Genomic DNA, 15,224 nt, shown 5'->3' on the forward strand with positions numbered 1-15,224 from the left:
CCAATGAACAAACACCTACCCTTCCGAAAGCTGCTGAAGACTTACCTCTTCAAACAAGCCTACCCAAACGACCCAACTTAATCCTTGAACCTAGACCACACCACCAGTACTACCCACACTCCAATTCTTTCCCCACATCTTTTACTATTGTCCCACTCTATATAGCTATGTTATCTCTGTGATACATTGTACCTTTGTATTACCTCTGTGATACATTGTAACATACTTTGCACTGTCTCTGTGATACTTTGTATTGTGTCTGTGATACTTTGTACCATACTCTGTAAGCCGCACTGAACCTGCTATCGAGCAGGAAAGAGTTGGGGTATAAATGTTACAAATAAATAAAAAATAAGGATTAAATCACATTCCTTTTCAACCATTCAAGTAGCTAAGAAGTATTTCTTAAGAACTGACTCTTCCCCCACTGTGCTATGTTACAAACTCAGGGTTAAACACCGTTTCTTTTCACCCTTTAAGTTAGCTGCAGGGTTTGGCTTTTCCACTAGCCCATCCCCCACTGTGTTATCACGCAACTAAGAACAAACACCATTCTTTCATCACCTGAAATAGCTATGGGGCTTCTGCTTTTCCAATAGACCTTCCCCCATTACGCTGCTATAACCAGGGTATTCTATGTGCCTGTTGTTCCCACAGACTTCTATACAACATCAGACAACTCTCCCTTTACCACACCACTCAGGAGAGCAAACACAAGGAACTGTCTGGGAACTTACCGTAACTCATGGAGCTCCTGGGTTGACAGGAACTTCAACCCCCAACACTTAGCTCCTTGCCACTGTTACAGCTTGAACCTTCCTGTCTCAACTACTGGACTAGTTGCTAGCCTCAAGGAATCCTGCTCCCTCGTCCCAGGCACTGATCCTTCTCTTCAGTCATCCACTGAAGTACTTCTGCCTCTTTGCCTCTCTCTAGGCTGGGGCTTTTTTGGCAACAGAGCATTATCAACCCTGGCTTCTACCCCTTACTGGGAAGAGTTTCCCTTTCTTACTCCAGGGTTGAGCCTTGCCCTGTCCTCAGACCTTAGAGTGCCCTCTTCCGAAGCCTTTCTAGAACCCTGGGGTGCTGCTCTTCCCCTTGAGTATGTTTCTCTTCTCAAACTAAAACCCTCCTTTTAAATTTCCCTTTCACATTCCAGGAAGGCACTGCTAATTAGCCCAGCTGGAAGCCTGATGAATCAGCAGTTTCCCTGTCTCTGAGCACAGCCATTCTGGCTTCAGAATAAAGAGCCTTCTGGGAATTGTAGTCAAACCCCTTTTAAAGGGAACAAGTATAAAAATACTTAAACTTGAACTGAGGATTTTTCCTGCTTTGTCTACTTTTCTGACCACAAGCACATCAGCCCCAGTCTACATACCACAGTAGGCAATTCTGACAAGTAGATGGAATGAGTGAGAATCCACCTGTAAGTACATGAATAGAACCAATAGATTACGCAAAGCAGGAGAAAAACTTTTCAAAGAAGTAGATCAGCAAGCATATAAAAACAAATGGCAAATGTACAAATATAGTGGGAAGTGTAAAATGTTACTCCAAGAACTGCACGTGGATCAAGCCCAGACACATGAATGGTTAAGAAAAAGAAAACTGAAACCTAAGGATGAGAGATTGATAGTTGCATCTCAAGACAGCAGAATACAGACTGGTTGGTTCACAGCTAGCATAGAAAAATCTGGTACAACCAACATTTATACATTCTGTAAGAAATAGCTGGAAATCATTACTTATCTTATGGCTGGCTGGAAAGTGCTGATGGCAGAAAATTTTTATACGGAAAGGCACAACAAGGTGGTATGTCTCATTCATTGGAAACTCTGTAAACATTAGAAAATTACTATACTGGAAAAGCATTGAGTTTGTGACCTAAATGAATTGTCGAAAATGAAGAGGTTACGATCACCTGGAACATCCACATCCTGACAGATAAAAAGCTGGATGCAAGAAAACTGGAAATAATGGTAAACGAGAAAAAAAAAACCCCACCAGAATGGCATTAATCCTTAAGATGCCATTCCTAAGTGATTACTTTCTGAATCACTTGGAGAAAGAGAAGATCCTTAAGTAGCAAGAAGTGCAGTCTGAGACAAAAAAAAATAGGAAATAGATACTGAAATATCTGCTACATTGTTTTGTGGTGCCACAGGCTTGATTAAAAATATTTCCAAACACACCTGTTTAGGTTGTATCCAAGGGGAAGTTCTCTTTAGCATGATGCAAGGTGTATGGTGATTGTTCGCAGCTAATTTGAGAGATTGTGATCTTACTCCACATGCCCTGGCTTTGGAGTGAGGTTTATTCCTATCACGGTAGGGCCAAAACTAACCTTTTTGGAGAAATTGCCTTTGAGACAAGAAACATCACTAAAACTTGGCAAAATTCTATCTGCATGAATAGAAAATACCTCAAAAGAGTCAGACGTATTAACAGGATTAACAGATAACAATTCCAATCTTATTTTGTCAATTTTAGAAACAAAAATATCAGCAAGAGCTTGAGCTGAATGTTGAGTAAGAAGTTGTTCTTCACTAGGCTTAGGAGGAGTACATAGTTTACGAATAGTTGAAACAAAACTTTAGAATAAAGAGGAGATGATATGATTAAGTTAGCTTAATAAGTTTTCTTTTCACAGATTGAATTTCACATTTATAAATTGAAAAAATGGACTTTCCAACTCTGTTTTGGATTTTTAGATTTAAGCCATGCTTGCTCCATACATCTACACTTCTGTTTTAATATAAGTAAAGACTTGTTATGCCATGGAGAAAAATCTTTAAGATGTATACTTTTCTCTTTGAACAGAGTTACATCATCTAAAGTAGATCTAACTAATGAATGCCAGCTTTGAAACAGCTTAGAGGGATTCTGTTCTTAAAAATCTAGTTCTTTTTCAGTTAAAGACCAAAACTTTCCCAAATCAGTGATAACTTTGGACAGAATAGATTAAGACAAAAAAGATTTATAATGATCTGCGCATGGAACAGTTTCCCAGTCTATTGAGGTGACCAAAGCAGAAGGACTGTAGGCAATAAGATCTAAACAATGACCTTTTTCTTGTGTAGGTAAAATATCTGGTAATTGAAAGTGATGAAAAGACAAAATATTAATAAAACTGCTCATTTCTGAATCACATTACCATCAAAATGTAAATTAAAGTCATCAAGCAACAGCACTCTTAAAAATTTAGAAGAATAATGCAGTATTATTTCTATTAAAAGGTCAGAAATTTACACCAAACTGCAGGAGGACGATAGCAAAAAACAATTCATGTTGGTCCAGATCTAACAGAGAATTCATCCTCTACTCTACAGGCAATTAACTCTAAACCAGGAACTATTTTAGATTCAATTAAACCAAGTTTAAGAAAGCTGTTATAGATAATAGCCAGTCCACCACCTTGTTTTGTTGTTGTAGAGATATCTAGCACAGAATAGCCTGGGGAAACAAAATGAGTCAATATAGTACTGCTAGACTCTGTTAACCAGGTTTCAGCAAGGAATAGTAATCCTGGATCAACATCTTGAATTAGCTCATGCACTAGCACAGTGATGGCGAATCTTTCAGAGACCAAGTGCCCAAACAGCAACCCAAAATCTAATTATTTATCGCAAAGTGCCAACAGGGCAATTTAACAGGTGGTGCATTCCCCCCTCCCCCTCACCCCCTCTCCCCCTCCGGTCCCCACTCCCTCATTCCCCCTCCACCTGCCTCCAAGTTCCAGGGCCCTCCTTCCCTCCCAGTTCCAGGGTCCCCCCTCCCTCCCTCCCTTCGAGTTCCAGGGCCCCCCTCCCTCCCTCCCTTCGAGTTCCAGGGCCCCCCTCCCTCCCTCCCTTCAAGTTCCAGGGTCCCCCCTCCCTCCCTTTGAGTTCCAGGCCCCCTCCCTCCCTTTGAGTTCCAGGCCCCCTCCCTCCCTTCGATTTCCAAGCCCCCTCCCTCCAAATTTTAAAATTCTTCTTTCTTACCTCGTCGGGGTTAGGGCGGCAGCAGCGGTAAAAAGCTTGCAGGCTCGGCTCAGTGCTTAGTTCCGTTTTTCCTTCTCTCTCTCAGCTCTGGCCCTGCCCTTGCAGAAACAGGAAATGAGGACGGGACCAGAGCTGAGAGAGAAGGGAAAACGGAACTAAGCACTGAGCCGAGCCTGCATGCTGCTGCCCTAACCCCGAGGTAAAATAGATGACTTTTAAAATTCGGAAGGAGGGGGCCTGGAACTCGAAGGGAGGAGGGAACGAACTTCCGGTGGGTGAGGCAACGGAGCGCATTCCAACAGAGAGGGCTCTGCGTGCCCTAGGTTCACCATCACTAGCATAATCTTATTGATTATAGATCTAGCATTGAAATATAAACTGGGCATAGGTATGGCTTCATCAGCAACAGAATAGGTATAGTCCTTTTGAAGAGTTTTTAAACATCTACTCTGTTTATCTTTAAACTTATAACCAGCAAGTTTTCATGAAGGTCTGTGACCTATAATCGTTTCTATATTAGCGAAAATGATATATCAATCAAGTGACAAATTAAAAATCGTCTTTACCTTTGGTCTATGATGAGCCGAGACCAAAACCAGAATTAATGAATACCTAGATGGTTCCGCAACATGTGCAAAAGTAGGAAGAAAACAGTTAATTAAAATGAAAGCAAGCCAAAACCACTTTATGATCACTAATGCCTAGAGAAGTACCACACCATTATCTAAAACAAAACCATACAAATATATGCAAAAATCTAATATATGTTTAAATACAATATAAAGTGGCGTACAGTCTCAAACAAGTAGCTTCGTCAACCACCAGGCAAGTTTGCTTGTACCTTTCTATTGTAGGGAACAAGCTGGTCACGTTCTCTTCTGTGCAGGTTCCAGTCCAGTGTTTCTGAACATAGTAGCTTAGTAAGTGACAACAGATTAGTATGTAGCAGTTCATCTTCTGTGCCATCTAATTTTCATGCTGTGTTGCTGAGATGGCATTACATACTTTATAAGAATACTAGCCGTTAAGCCCGTTAAAACGGGCGAGTATTGGTATGTTTTTTTGCAAGGCCCCCCTCCCCTTGCAGCTGCAAGGCCCCCTGCCCTCCCTCCTTCCCTGCCAGCTCCAAGACCCCCCTCCATCCCTCCCTCCCAGCTCCAAGGCCCCCTGCCCTCCCTCCCAGTTCCAAGGCCCCATTCCCTTCCAGCTCCAAGGCCCCCTGCCCTCCCTCCCAGTTCCAAGGCCCCATTCCCTCTCAGCTGCATGGGCCCCCCTCCCTCCCTCCCAGCCAGCTCGAAGGCCCCCTTCTGTCCATCCCTCCCAGCTCCAAGGCCCCCCTCCTTCTGACCTCCCATGTCCAGCATCCTCCCTCCTTCCCTGCCAGCTCCATGGCCCTCTGTCCCTCCCTCCCATCTCCATGGCCCCCTTCTCTCTCAGCTCCAAGGCCCCCCGCACTCCCTCCCAGTTCCAAGGCCCCTCCTCCTCCCTCCCTGCTCCAAGGCCCCCCTCCAACCCTCCCACCCAGCCAGCTCCTAGGCCCCCTCCTTCTGAGACCTTCCTGCCCTCCCCTCCCCCCCCCCCCCCCGGAGTCGCCACCGCCCCCCCTTCCACCCGGGCCGGGCCCTCTCTTCGCTATTGAACTTACAGCGCAGAATCCGCAGCAGGCAGATTAGCTCCCGTTGGCCTTCCTTCCCTGCCTGTGTCCTGCCCTCGTGTGACGTAACGTCGGCAAGGGCGGGACACAGGCAGGGAAGGAAGGCCGGGAGCTGACCTGCCTGCTGCGGTTTCTGCGCTGTAAGTTCAATAGCGAAGAGAAGGCCCGGCCCAGGTGGAGGGGGGGGGCGGCAGCGGCGACTCCGGGGGGAGCGGTAGCGGCGACCTCGGCGGTTCCCTCCCTCCCCTTCCTCGCAGTTTCCCTCTCTGTTCCGTCATCACGTCTTGACGCGAGGGCAGGACAGAGAGGGAAGTCTCTACTGCACATTTGCAAGTGAGTCAGTCACTTGCCATTTATATGTTTGATATTCCCTGGATATTAAGTATTCCTAACACCTTTACATTCTTTCTCTACATTAAGGGTGCTGCTTCCATCTTCCTAATTGCAATATTTTTCTTACTCTCCTTGTCCCACACTTCCTTTTGGGCGCTGCTTTGCTACATCACAACGGTCCTGGACTGGTCTAGTATGGAAGCTGAGGAAGGAAAAATTGTTTTACCTGAGTGGAGGAGTAGCCTAGTGGTTAGTGCAGTACACTTTGATCCTGGGGAACTGAGTTTGATTCCCACTGCAGCTCCTTGTGACTTTGGGCAAGTCACTTAACCCTCCATTGCCCCTGGTACAAAATAAGTACCTGAATATATGTAAACCGCTTTGAATGTAGTTCCTTTAGTCCTACCAAATCAGTCCAGAAACTCACCCTGCTTCATTCATTAGTTTATTTCCACTATGAGGTTTTCTTTGCTTTTGGTCTCTTTGAGACAGGTTTCATTCATCCTGTTTTTTTGTTTCTTCATCATGTTTAGTCTCCCACATCTCCTGACTCAGTGAAATATCTGCATGTCAGTAGAGTATATGCCTCCTTGATTGCTGAAATTGTTGGCTGATGGGACTTATGGTCTCAAATTTTCAATGGTGACCAATAATATGTATGAAAAATAATACGTTTGCTTGTACAACTGTTAGACACTTGGTGAGAATCTACACATATAATTTAAATAAATGAAGCCTCAAACACCCCGAGGAGAGTCTTAGACTTTTTAACAAACTTCAGTGGGGATTCAATCATAGGCTTTCGTCTGGTTGAAAAAACAATGGTTGAAAACAGCTTCCCAAATATGACAAAAAGACTTTTAAAGGGAGAAAAACCACCACTGAAGAACTAACACAAATGCAGAACTATACTCAAAAAAACAACCTGTCCACTTAATTCAGTTCCATTTCAGTCTCTTTTGTAAATGGTTCCATAAAAATAAGCCTGAATGGGACAAAAATACAAAAAAATACTTAGCTTTCTCTTTATACTGCTAATGTGTTTAATCCTGAAGAAAAATCTTCAAAATGTCCCTTATCTTCAAGGCTCAAATCCAACCCCCCAACAAGGGGCCTTCTTGTTTCGCTGTAGCTGCCTCAAGAGGAGGAAACTTATATAAGGACTGTAGAATCAAGATGGCGACAAGGGCTTTTCAAGACACCACTGAGACCTCCACCAATCATCACACAGAATCAACATAATGCAGAACCTGCTCCAAAATCAAAAGAACGTATCCCACTCTAAAAGCCCATTTAATTTTGCAGATGCATTGTCTGAAGTTTATAGATCCAATGTTGTTCACACTGTCTTAATCTTTTAGAAATGTCACCTCTACGTTTACGTACAGATATCTGTTCTGTTGCCATACACTTCAAATTCTTCAAATGATGATGGTATTCAGTACAATGATTCACCATTGGTGCTGACACCTTCACTGTTGTAATACAATATCTGTGTTCAATCAATCTGGTTTTAAGGGCATGTTTTGTTTGCCCAATATATAAGAGATTACAGAGGCAACGTGTCATGTAGATCACTCCAGATGACACACATGAAGTTGAACAGATGTGTCCACAGTATTTTGACCTAAAGGCCAAAAAAAACATACCCAACCCTCTTCCATATTCCCACATGCTGAACAAAGTCCACATTACCTTTGACCAGTCTGAATGATATCTTGCTTCATCAGAAGTAGATAAAATCTCTGCTAAATATCTATTACATGCATATGCTATCATACATTGAGACCAATTGAATTGTTCATGAACTGACAAAACTCACCAATGTTTCTTGACAATTTTAGCCATTTTTGGAGATATTGCTGTGTACTTCAAAACACATGCAATCACAGTGTGCTCATTCTCCTTTCATTTAGAATATAACAGTAAATCCATTAAACAGTGCTCTCTTAAAGGCCTGTCTAATGATCTTCTTTGGATAACCTCTTTCTACAAATTTGTCTTGGAGATCAACAATATGGTCATAAGCATCACTACTTGGCTATCGAAATATTGAACATTTCAAGTCGCATGATACTCTTAAGGGGCAAGTCACAAGAAATACGTTTCTTCTCTGTCTCCATCTACTGGTTGATGGGCATAACCCAATGGTCCTAGACTGGTTTGATAGGTCTAAAGTAAAGAAAATTAGCAAGTAAAATATAATTTTTTCGTATTTGAGGTATGGTCGCACTATGGAGCAAAATAAAGGTGGTATAATATTCTCAGATTTGTTCTCCATTCCTTTCTTTACAATTCCTAACATTCTATTTGCTTTCTTAGCTGCCACTGCAAACTGAGCAGAGGGTTTCAACATATCATCAACGATGATATCTAAATCCTTTTCCTGGGCAATGACTCCTAATGTGGTACTTTGCATCATATATCAATAGTTTGGGTTCCTCTTCCTTACATTCATCACTTTGTACTTGCTCACATTAAATGTCATCTGACATTTGGATGTCCAGTCTCGTAAAATCCTCTTGTAATTTTTCACAATCCTCTTTTGATTTAACAACTTGGAACAACTTTATGTCACCAGCAGATTTGATCACCTCACTCATTATTTTCATTTCCAGATCATTTATAAATATATTACTGGTCCCAGCACAGACCCTTGAAGAACCCCTCAGTTCACCCTTATCCATTCAGAATATTGACCATTCAACCCTGCTCTCTGTTGTCTATCGTTTAACCAGTTCTTAATCCACAATAGGACACTGCTGCTTACCCTATGACTTTCTGATTTTCTCAGGAATCATTCATGAGGTACTTTGTTAAATGCCTTTCTGTAACTCCAAATACACAGTATCAACTGGCTCACCTTTATACATGTTTATTCACTCCTTCAAAGAAATGTGGGATACAAATGCAACAAATACATAAATAAATGTAGCAGATTGATGAGGCAAGATTTCCTTTGCCTAAATCTATTTTGCCTTTGTCCCATTAATCCATGCCTTAGTATATGTTCAGTAAATGTTCTTTATAATAATCTCCACCATAGTGCCCATTTCTCAGGTCACCACTGAAACCTTTATTTTATTTATGTGTAATGACATTTGTATCCCGCATTATCCCAAACAGAGTTCAGGTTCAATGTGGTTTCCAATCCAGACAATTTAGTACATACATATTATAGTTTTAAATCTTCTGATAAACGAGAAATGTTGAGTGAATCTTCTGTATACTGTCATATGAAACTTTAAAAAAAATTAGTTTACAAATTATTTTACAAGGTTGTATTGTGCAACAAACATCAAAATATAAACAGTTATGAAGGATAAAGTTTTTAAAACTTTGCATTACATTGGTCGCCCTCCAAACCTCCAATATCATGCTTGATTTTAAAGATAAGTTGCATATAACTAATAGCTCTGAAAATTCATTTTGTTAGTTCTATCAGTACTCTAGGATGTACACCATTTGATCCAGGTGATTTGGTACTCTTTAATTTGTCAAATTACCCCATTACATCTTTCAGATTTATAGAGAGTTGTTTCAGTTCCTCCATTAAATACCATTTCTGACATTGGTATCTCCCTAACATCTTTCTCATTAAAGGCCGAACAAAGAATTCATTTAAGGATAAATTCTTTAAGTGGCGCCTAAAAATCTGTGCCCAAAAATCCACATGCTTAGCGTGATTCTATAAAAGGATGTGCCGTATATAGAATCACACATAGAGCAATGATGGTGCGATCACTGGCCTGAGCGGCTAAGTAATTATGTCAACGTTCACGCATAGAGCGATTTGAAATATGGCACACACCCTTTGCAGCATTGTGCTATTTGCGATTCTATGTATGGTGCAATCTGTTTAGCGTGACATTGTAGATCCAAGTTGAACCTCAGCATCAACGTCAGCGTGCAAAACGTCATGATGTTGGCCATACAGTGACAGTGTGAAAAATGGCCACCACAAGGAGGCAGCCCAATTTTTCAGAGCTAGATACATACCTGGATACAAAAAAAGGAGATATAACTCCTGTAATAATGAAGCCTCCTACCACAGGGAGGTAAGTGCAAGCTTCAGAGTTTCATGAAAGAGTCAGTCAAGAATGTAGTCTTTTGTATGCCATCTCTCTATGCTTGGCAATGGAGGATGAAGTGATCCAATGGTGAGATTTGAACCCACCACACTTCAATGATAAGACATCTGTTCTAACCGCTAGGTTACTATCCTGCTTATTTTCGAAAAAACGCCTATAGTGTGACCTAAATCGGGAGATAGACGTTTGTCTCGCAAAGGTGCCCAAATCGGTATAATCGAAAGCTGATTTTGGGCGTTTCCAACTGCACTCCGTCGCGGAAACGAATAAAGTTGACGGGGCATGTCGGAGGCGTGGTGGAGGCGGAACTGGGGCGTGGTTATCAGCCAAGGAGAGATGGGCGTTTTTAGCTGATAATCGGAAAAAAAAGGCGTTTTTACCGCGATTTTGGGTCACTTTTTTTGGACCCTTTTTTTTCACGAACAAGTCCAAAAAAAGTGCTCCAACTGCACTGGGGGGAATCGGGGATGACCTCCCCGGACTCCCCCAGTGGTCACTAACCCCCTCCCACCAAAAAAACCCCAGTTTACAAACTTTTTTTCCAGCCTCTATGCCAGCCTCAAATGCCGTACCCACCTCCATGACAACAGAATGTGTTCGATCCTGTCACAGCCTTTCCCTGGGTCAGATGTGGCTCTCGGGTGCAGTACAGGGTCACATCAGCATTGCATTGTGGTGGGTGTAGGGTATTGTGCTCCGTGATTTCATTAGCTTGTGTTACAGTCTCACGATGTTGGTAGTTGGTAGGCTCTTCTCCCATGGTGCTTTTCCCCCTGCCTACTGGGTCAGAGTGTGCCCTGTTGTGTTTCCTGTTGTAGTCCATGCGGTAGTGGCCATTTTTGTAAGCCAGTTTTAGTTCCCTTTCCTGTGTTAGCCACGTTAGAGAACTTAGTTCTTCCCTTGAATGTGGCTGAAAGAGGGCATTGTACAGCATTCTGCCAGCTCTGACCTACTGCTCATCTCAGTACCAGGGAGACTCGTTGCCAGTGGGGCACAATCTCTGATCTGCAGTTAGCTATGAGTAAAGGCGGTTATTCCAATAAAGGACGTTTTCGGAGAGATTAGTCTTCAGGTGTCAACTGGTGTGGCAAGATTATATAGCAGCAACCAGTCCTAGAGACCTTCGTGTATGCAGGTCCCTGGAGCACTTTTAGTGGGTACCGAAGTGCACTTCAGCCAGGTGGCCCCAGGCCCATCCCCCCCCCCCCCCACCTGTAACACTTGTGCTGGTAAATGGGAGGCCTCCAAAACCCACTGTACCCACATGTAGGTGCCCCCTTCACCCCTAAGAGCTATGGTAGTGTTGTACATTTGTGGGTAATGGGTTTTGGGGGAGGGGGGTTGGGAGCTCAGCACCCGTGGTAAGGGAGCTATGCATGTGGGAGCTTTTTCTGAAGTCCACCGCACTGACCTAGGGTGCCCAGTTGGTGTCCTGGCATATCAGGGGGGGCCAGTGTACTACGAATCCTGGCCCCTCCCACGACCAAATGGCTCGGATTAGGACGTTTTTGAGCTGGGCGTTTTTAGTTTCCATTATCGCTAAAAAAAACAAATGCCCAGCTCAAAAACGTCCATTTTTTCAAAAATTCGGTTCAGCCCGCCCCTTCACAGACCCGTTCTCGGAGATAAACGCCCATGGAGATAGGCGTTTCCATTCGATTATGCCCCTCATTATATTCTACATAATCCTATGTCTAGGTCATATGTACTGAATCTATTGGAGGACTGCCTGTTCATGGATGAGTGTGAAATGTCTGTTGCTATATAGGTCCTTAACTAGGAATGAGATCACTGAAACCACTCCAACAGTTTTTTCCCCCATGATGTTGCCCCCTTATGTAAAGCCCCACTGCAAATAGCAATGTAGCATTTGTAAACATCTGTCATATACCTGCCACTCATCCTCCTTCTTCGAGCATCTTCCATGTGGCTAACACACTTGGTTTCTTTGGGATTTGTACTCACCATCCCTGAACAACAGGTCACCTGTTTTCATCACTAAGCCACCGCAGTTGTTCTAGAGCTATAGCTCAAGGGTATCTGTAGTGATGCCTTAGAAGGAGAGCATATATCTCTGAGTGAAGAAGTGCAAATGACAGGTGATTACAGTCTGCACACCCTAAAAATGAGGTTCCCCAGGAGGAGTGAGAGAGCAACCTGTTCTACACCAGATTTTAAGACGTTCTTCAATGTGGCAGTACCATGAGGTCACTTTGACAACCTAAGGCACCCTTCTAAAGGCTAAACAGCCATGTAGCCCATTCTCAATATTCAACCTAAAACACCTCTTCTTTGAGCACATCTGTCCACAAGGTCTGGCTGTCAGTCTTAAAACAGTAGCACAGGGGTGGTGGAGTAGGGCAGCTGTGTATCAGGTGGGAATTGAACTCAGGTCACCTGACCCTGAGGTCTAAGCTGTTACCACTAAGCCAATGGTTTTCAAACACTCTTTAGAGCTCTAATGAGGAACCCATAGCACTGCATAGGGTAGACATGCCAGATCTAGGGCTAAGCACAAAGCCCCCTATTAAGAGATATGAGGTGCAATACAGGTTGTAACAGTTGTTTATACCATGGCCCAATCATCAAAATTCCGAGCAGGACTCTAAACCCTCCAACACATCTGAGTTCCTCAATACATTTGAAGCTTATCTAACCAGTAATGAAGGTTTGGGGAAACCCATGTTGAAAAGTACAGAATTGAGCTTAAGCACTGAACAATGTATATGCTAGCAGTTAGGCCTGCTCAGAGCAGGTCCACATATGTATGGCCATTTTCTGTGCAATCAGGTGTGATTCTTTAACAGCACGCATACATTTTGGACACTCCCCCTCATCGTGTGTATTTTGCAGTTGTGCGCCTTGGAAAATAGCGCATTACTTTCCAGAATACACATATGGGGATATGCACATAAAGTCCAATTAGTGCTGATAATTGTTAGTGGTTAGTTATCAGCACTGATTGGCTTGTTAACTAATTAACTTGTGCGCACCAAGCAATAATGCACATAAATTTCAGCATGCATCTTTGGACACCATTTATAGAATTTGGGAGTTAGTCTCTCCACTATGGCCTTGTCCTCCTGAATGCACCATTTTCCCCTTGGTCATCCAGCGGTCCAACTGATTCTTTTACATGCTTCTTGCTTCTAATATACCTTAGACTTGTCATTCTTTTTTTTTTGATTTGAAAAATGTTTTTATTCCGTCACTTTGTTCCATAGTACATACACTTATTCAGCTAACAGCTGTACAGCCAGTGCAAATAGAATGGACTACAATATATACATTTGAAAACGTAATGAATTTTTTTTTTTTTTTTTTTTTCCCCTCCCCTCCCTCCCCCCTCCCTCACTTTATGGCTGAATTCCCTATATATTAGTTGCAGCAGTCCATAAGCGCTCTAGATGCATCCATTCCTCCGCGTCAGGGTCAAATCTACCCCTCCGTCTATCCGTCAGTTGTTCAAGTCCCATTAATGTTCGGAGCCTCGTTTTCCATTTTTCCATCGTAGGGCCCACTCTCTGTTTCCAGTGGGCTGCTATCTCTAGCTTCGCAGCTGATAAACATAGTCTTTTTAGCCGCTTCTGCCATTTCTGGCCCCTTTTATTTCCCCACCCCAGTAAGCACCACTTTGGTTCTGCAGGAAACTGCACCCCCAGAATAGAGGTCAGGCACACCGTAATATCGTCCCAGAAGGAGCGTACAAGAGTGCAAGACCACCACACATGTATAAAACTACCCAGATCATTGTCACAGCGCCAACACCTGTCTGAGGCTTTAGAATACATTCGTTTTAACCGTTCTGGCGTATAGTACCATCTGCTTAAAACTTTGTAGGCATTTTCCTTTATTAATACACACACTGATGCCTTTTTTGTGCAAGGTTCCGCGGCAGCCTTACCCCAAGATATCGAAAGCTCTCCCTGGCATGCTTAAAAGAGAATCTGGTTACCAGGTTACTCATATCCAAAGTGGGACCCGTAATGCCCAGCACCTCAGACTTATCATAGTTGACTTTGAAGCCAGATATGGCTCCAAACGCTCTAAGCTCCGTACAGATAGAGTGTAGAGTCTCCTCCGGTCGACTTACATAAAACAGAATATCATCTGCAAATAACGCCACTTTATGCTCTTGATCGCCCACCCTAATCCCCTCAATACTGACCGTCTCCCGAATTCTCTGTGCTAGCGGCTCAATTGCCAAGGCAAAGAGCAAGGGCGACAGGGGACATCCCTGCCGCGTGCCCCGCTGTATCCTAAACTGATCAGAGTATCCCCCATTAACTTTTATACAAGCTTTTGGTGTTGCATATAACCCCTTGAGCCATGTCAATACCCCTGGGCCGAACCCCATAAATTCCAGCACCTCCCATAGGTAATGCCACTCGACCCGGTCGAAGGCCTTTTCTGCATCCGTTGTTAAAAGTACAAAATCCCCCCCCCCGACGTTGGGCCTCCCATATAATGTTTAAAGATCTCCTTATATTATCCGCTACTTGCCTGCGCGGGACAAAGCCTGATTGATCCTCATGGATCAGTTGGGGCAGAAACTTATTAATCCGCTCCGCCATAGCCTTGGCCAGTATCTTAATATCTATATTTATAAGGGATATAGGCCTGTAGGATGCACACAATGTAGGATCTCTTCCCGGCTTAGGGATCACCGAGATTCCCGCTGCATACATACTCCTAGACAAAGTCCCAGATTTAAAGCACTCATTTCCTACCCGTACTATCAATGGCCCTACCTCCTTGCTCATTAGCTTGTAGAATTTAGCCGTGTACCCATCGAGTCCCGGCGCTTTCCCTCCTTTTAATCCTCTAATAACTCCTTCTATCTCTTCCAATGTTATGGGCTTGTCCAATGATTCTCTTTGTGCATCTGTTAGTTTCCGCAATCCCAGCCCGTTTAGATATTCTTTGGTCTTTTCCCCCGAATCCCCACTTTCTTTGGTATACAAGTCTGCATAAAATTGGGCGAATCGGTCTCTAAGCTCTTTATCTTGATATAATAATGTGTCCCCCTCCCCTTTTAATTTCATGATAGTATTGCCCACCCTTCGCCGGCGTAGGCTGCGCGCCAGCATCCTTCCCGATTTATTACTATATTCAAAAAACTTTTGCTGAACCAACTTCCTTTGAAAATCCATCTGTTTAATTTGA

General features: G+C 43.3%; 1 protein-coding gene across 1 annotated transcript in view; it reads left to right on the forward strand.

Annotated features, from left to right (window-relative positions):
• The window catches only part of DGKQ (diacylglycerol kinase theta), a 679,503-nt gene that overhangs the window by 425,906 nt on the left and 238,373 nt on the right, over nucleotides 1-15,224 (forward strand).

The sequence above is a fragment of the Microcaecilia unicolor genome, chromosome 2 (genome assembly GCF_901765095.1).
Source record: "Microcaecilia unicolor chromosome 2, aMicUni1.1, whole genome shotgun sequence".
Classification (NCBI taxonomy): domain Eukaryota; kingdom Metazoa; phylum Chordata; class Amphibia; order Gymnophiona; family Siphonopidae; genus Microcaecilia; species Microcaecilia unicolor.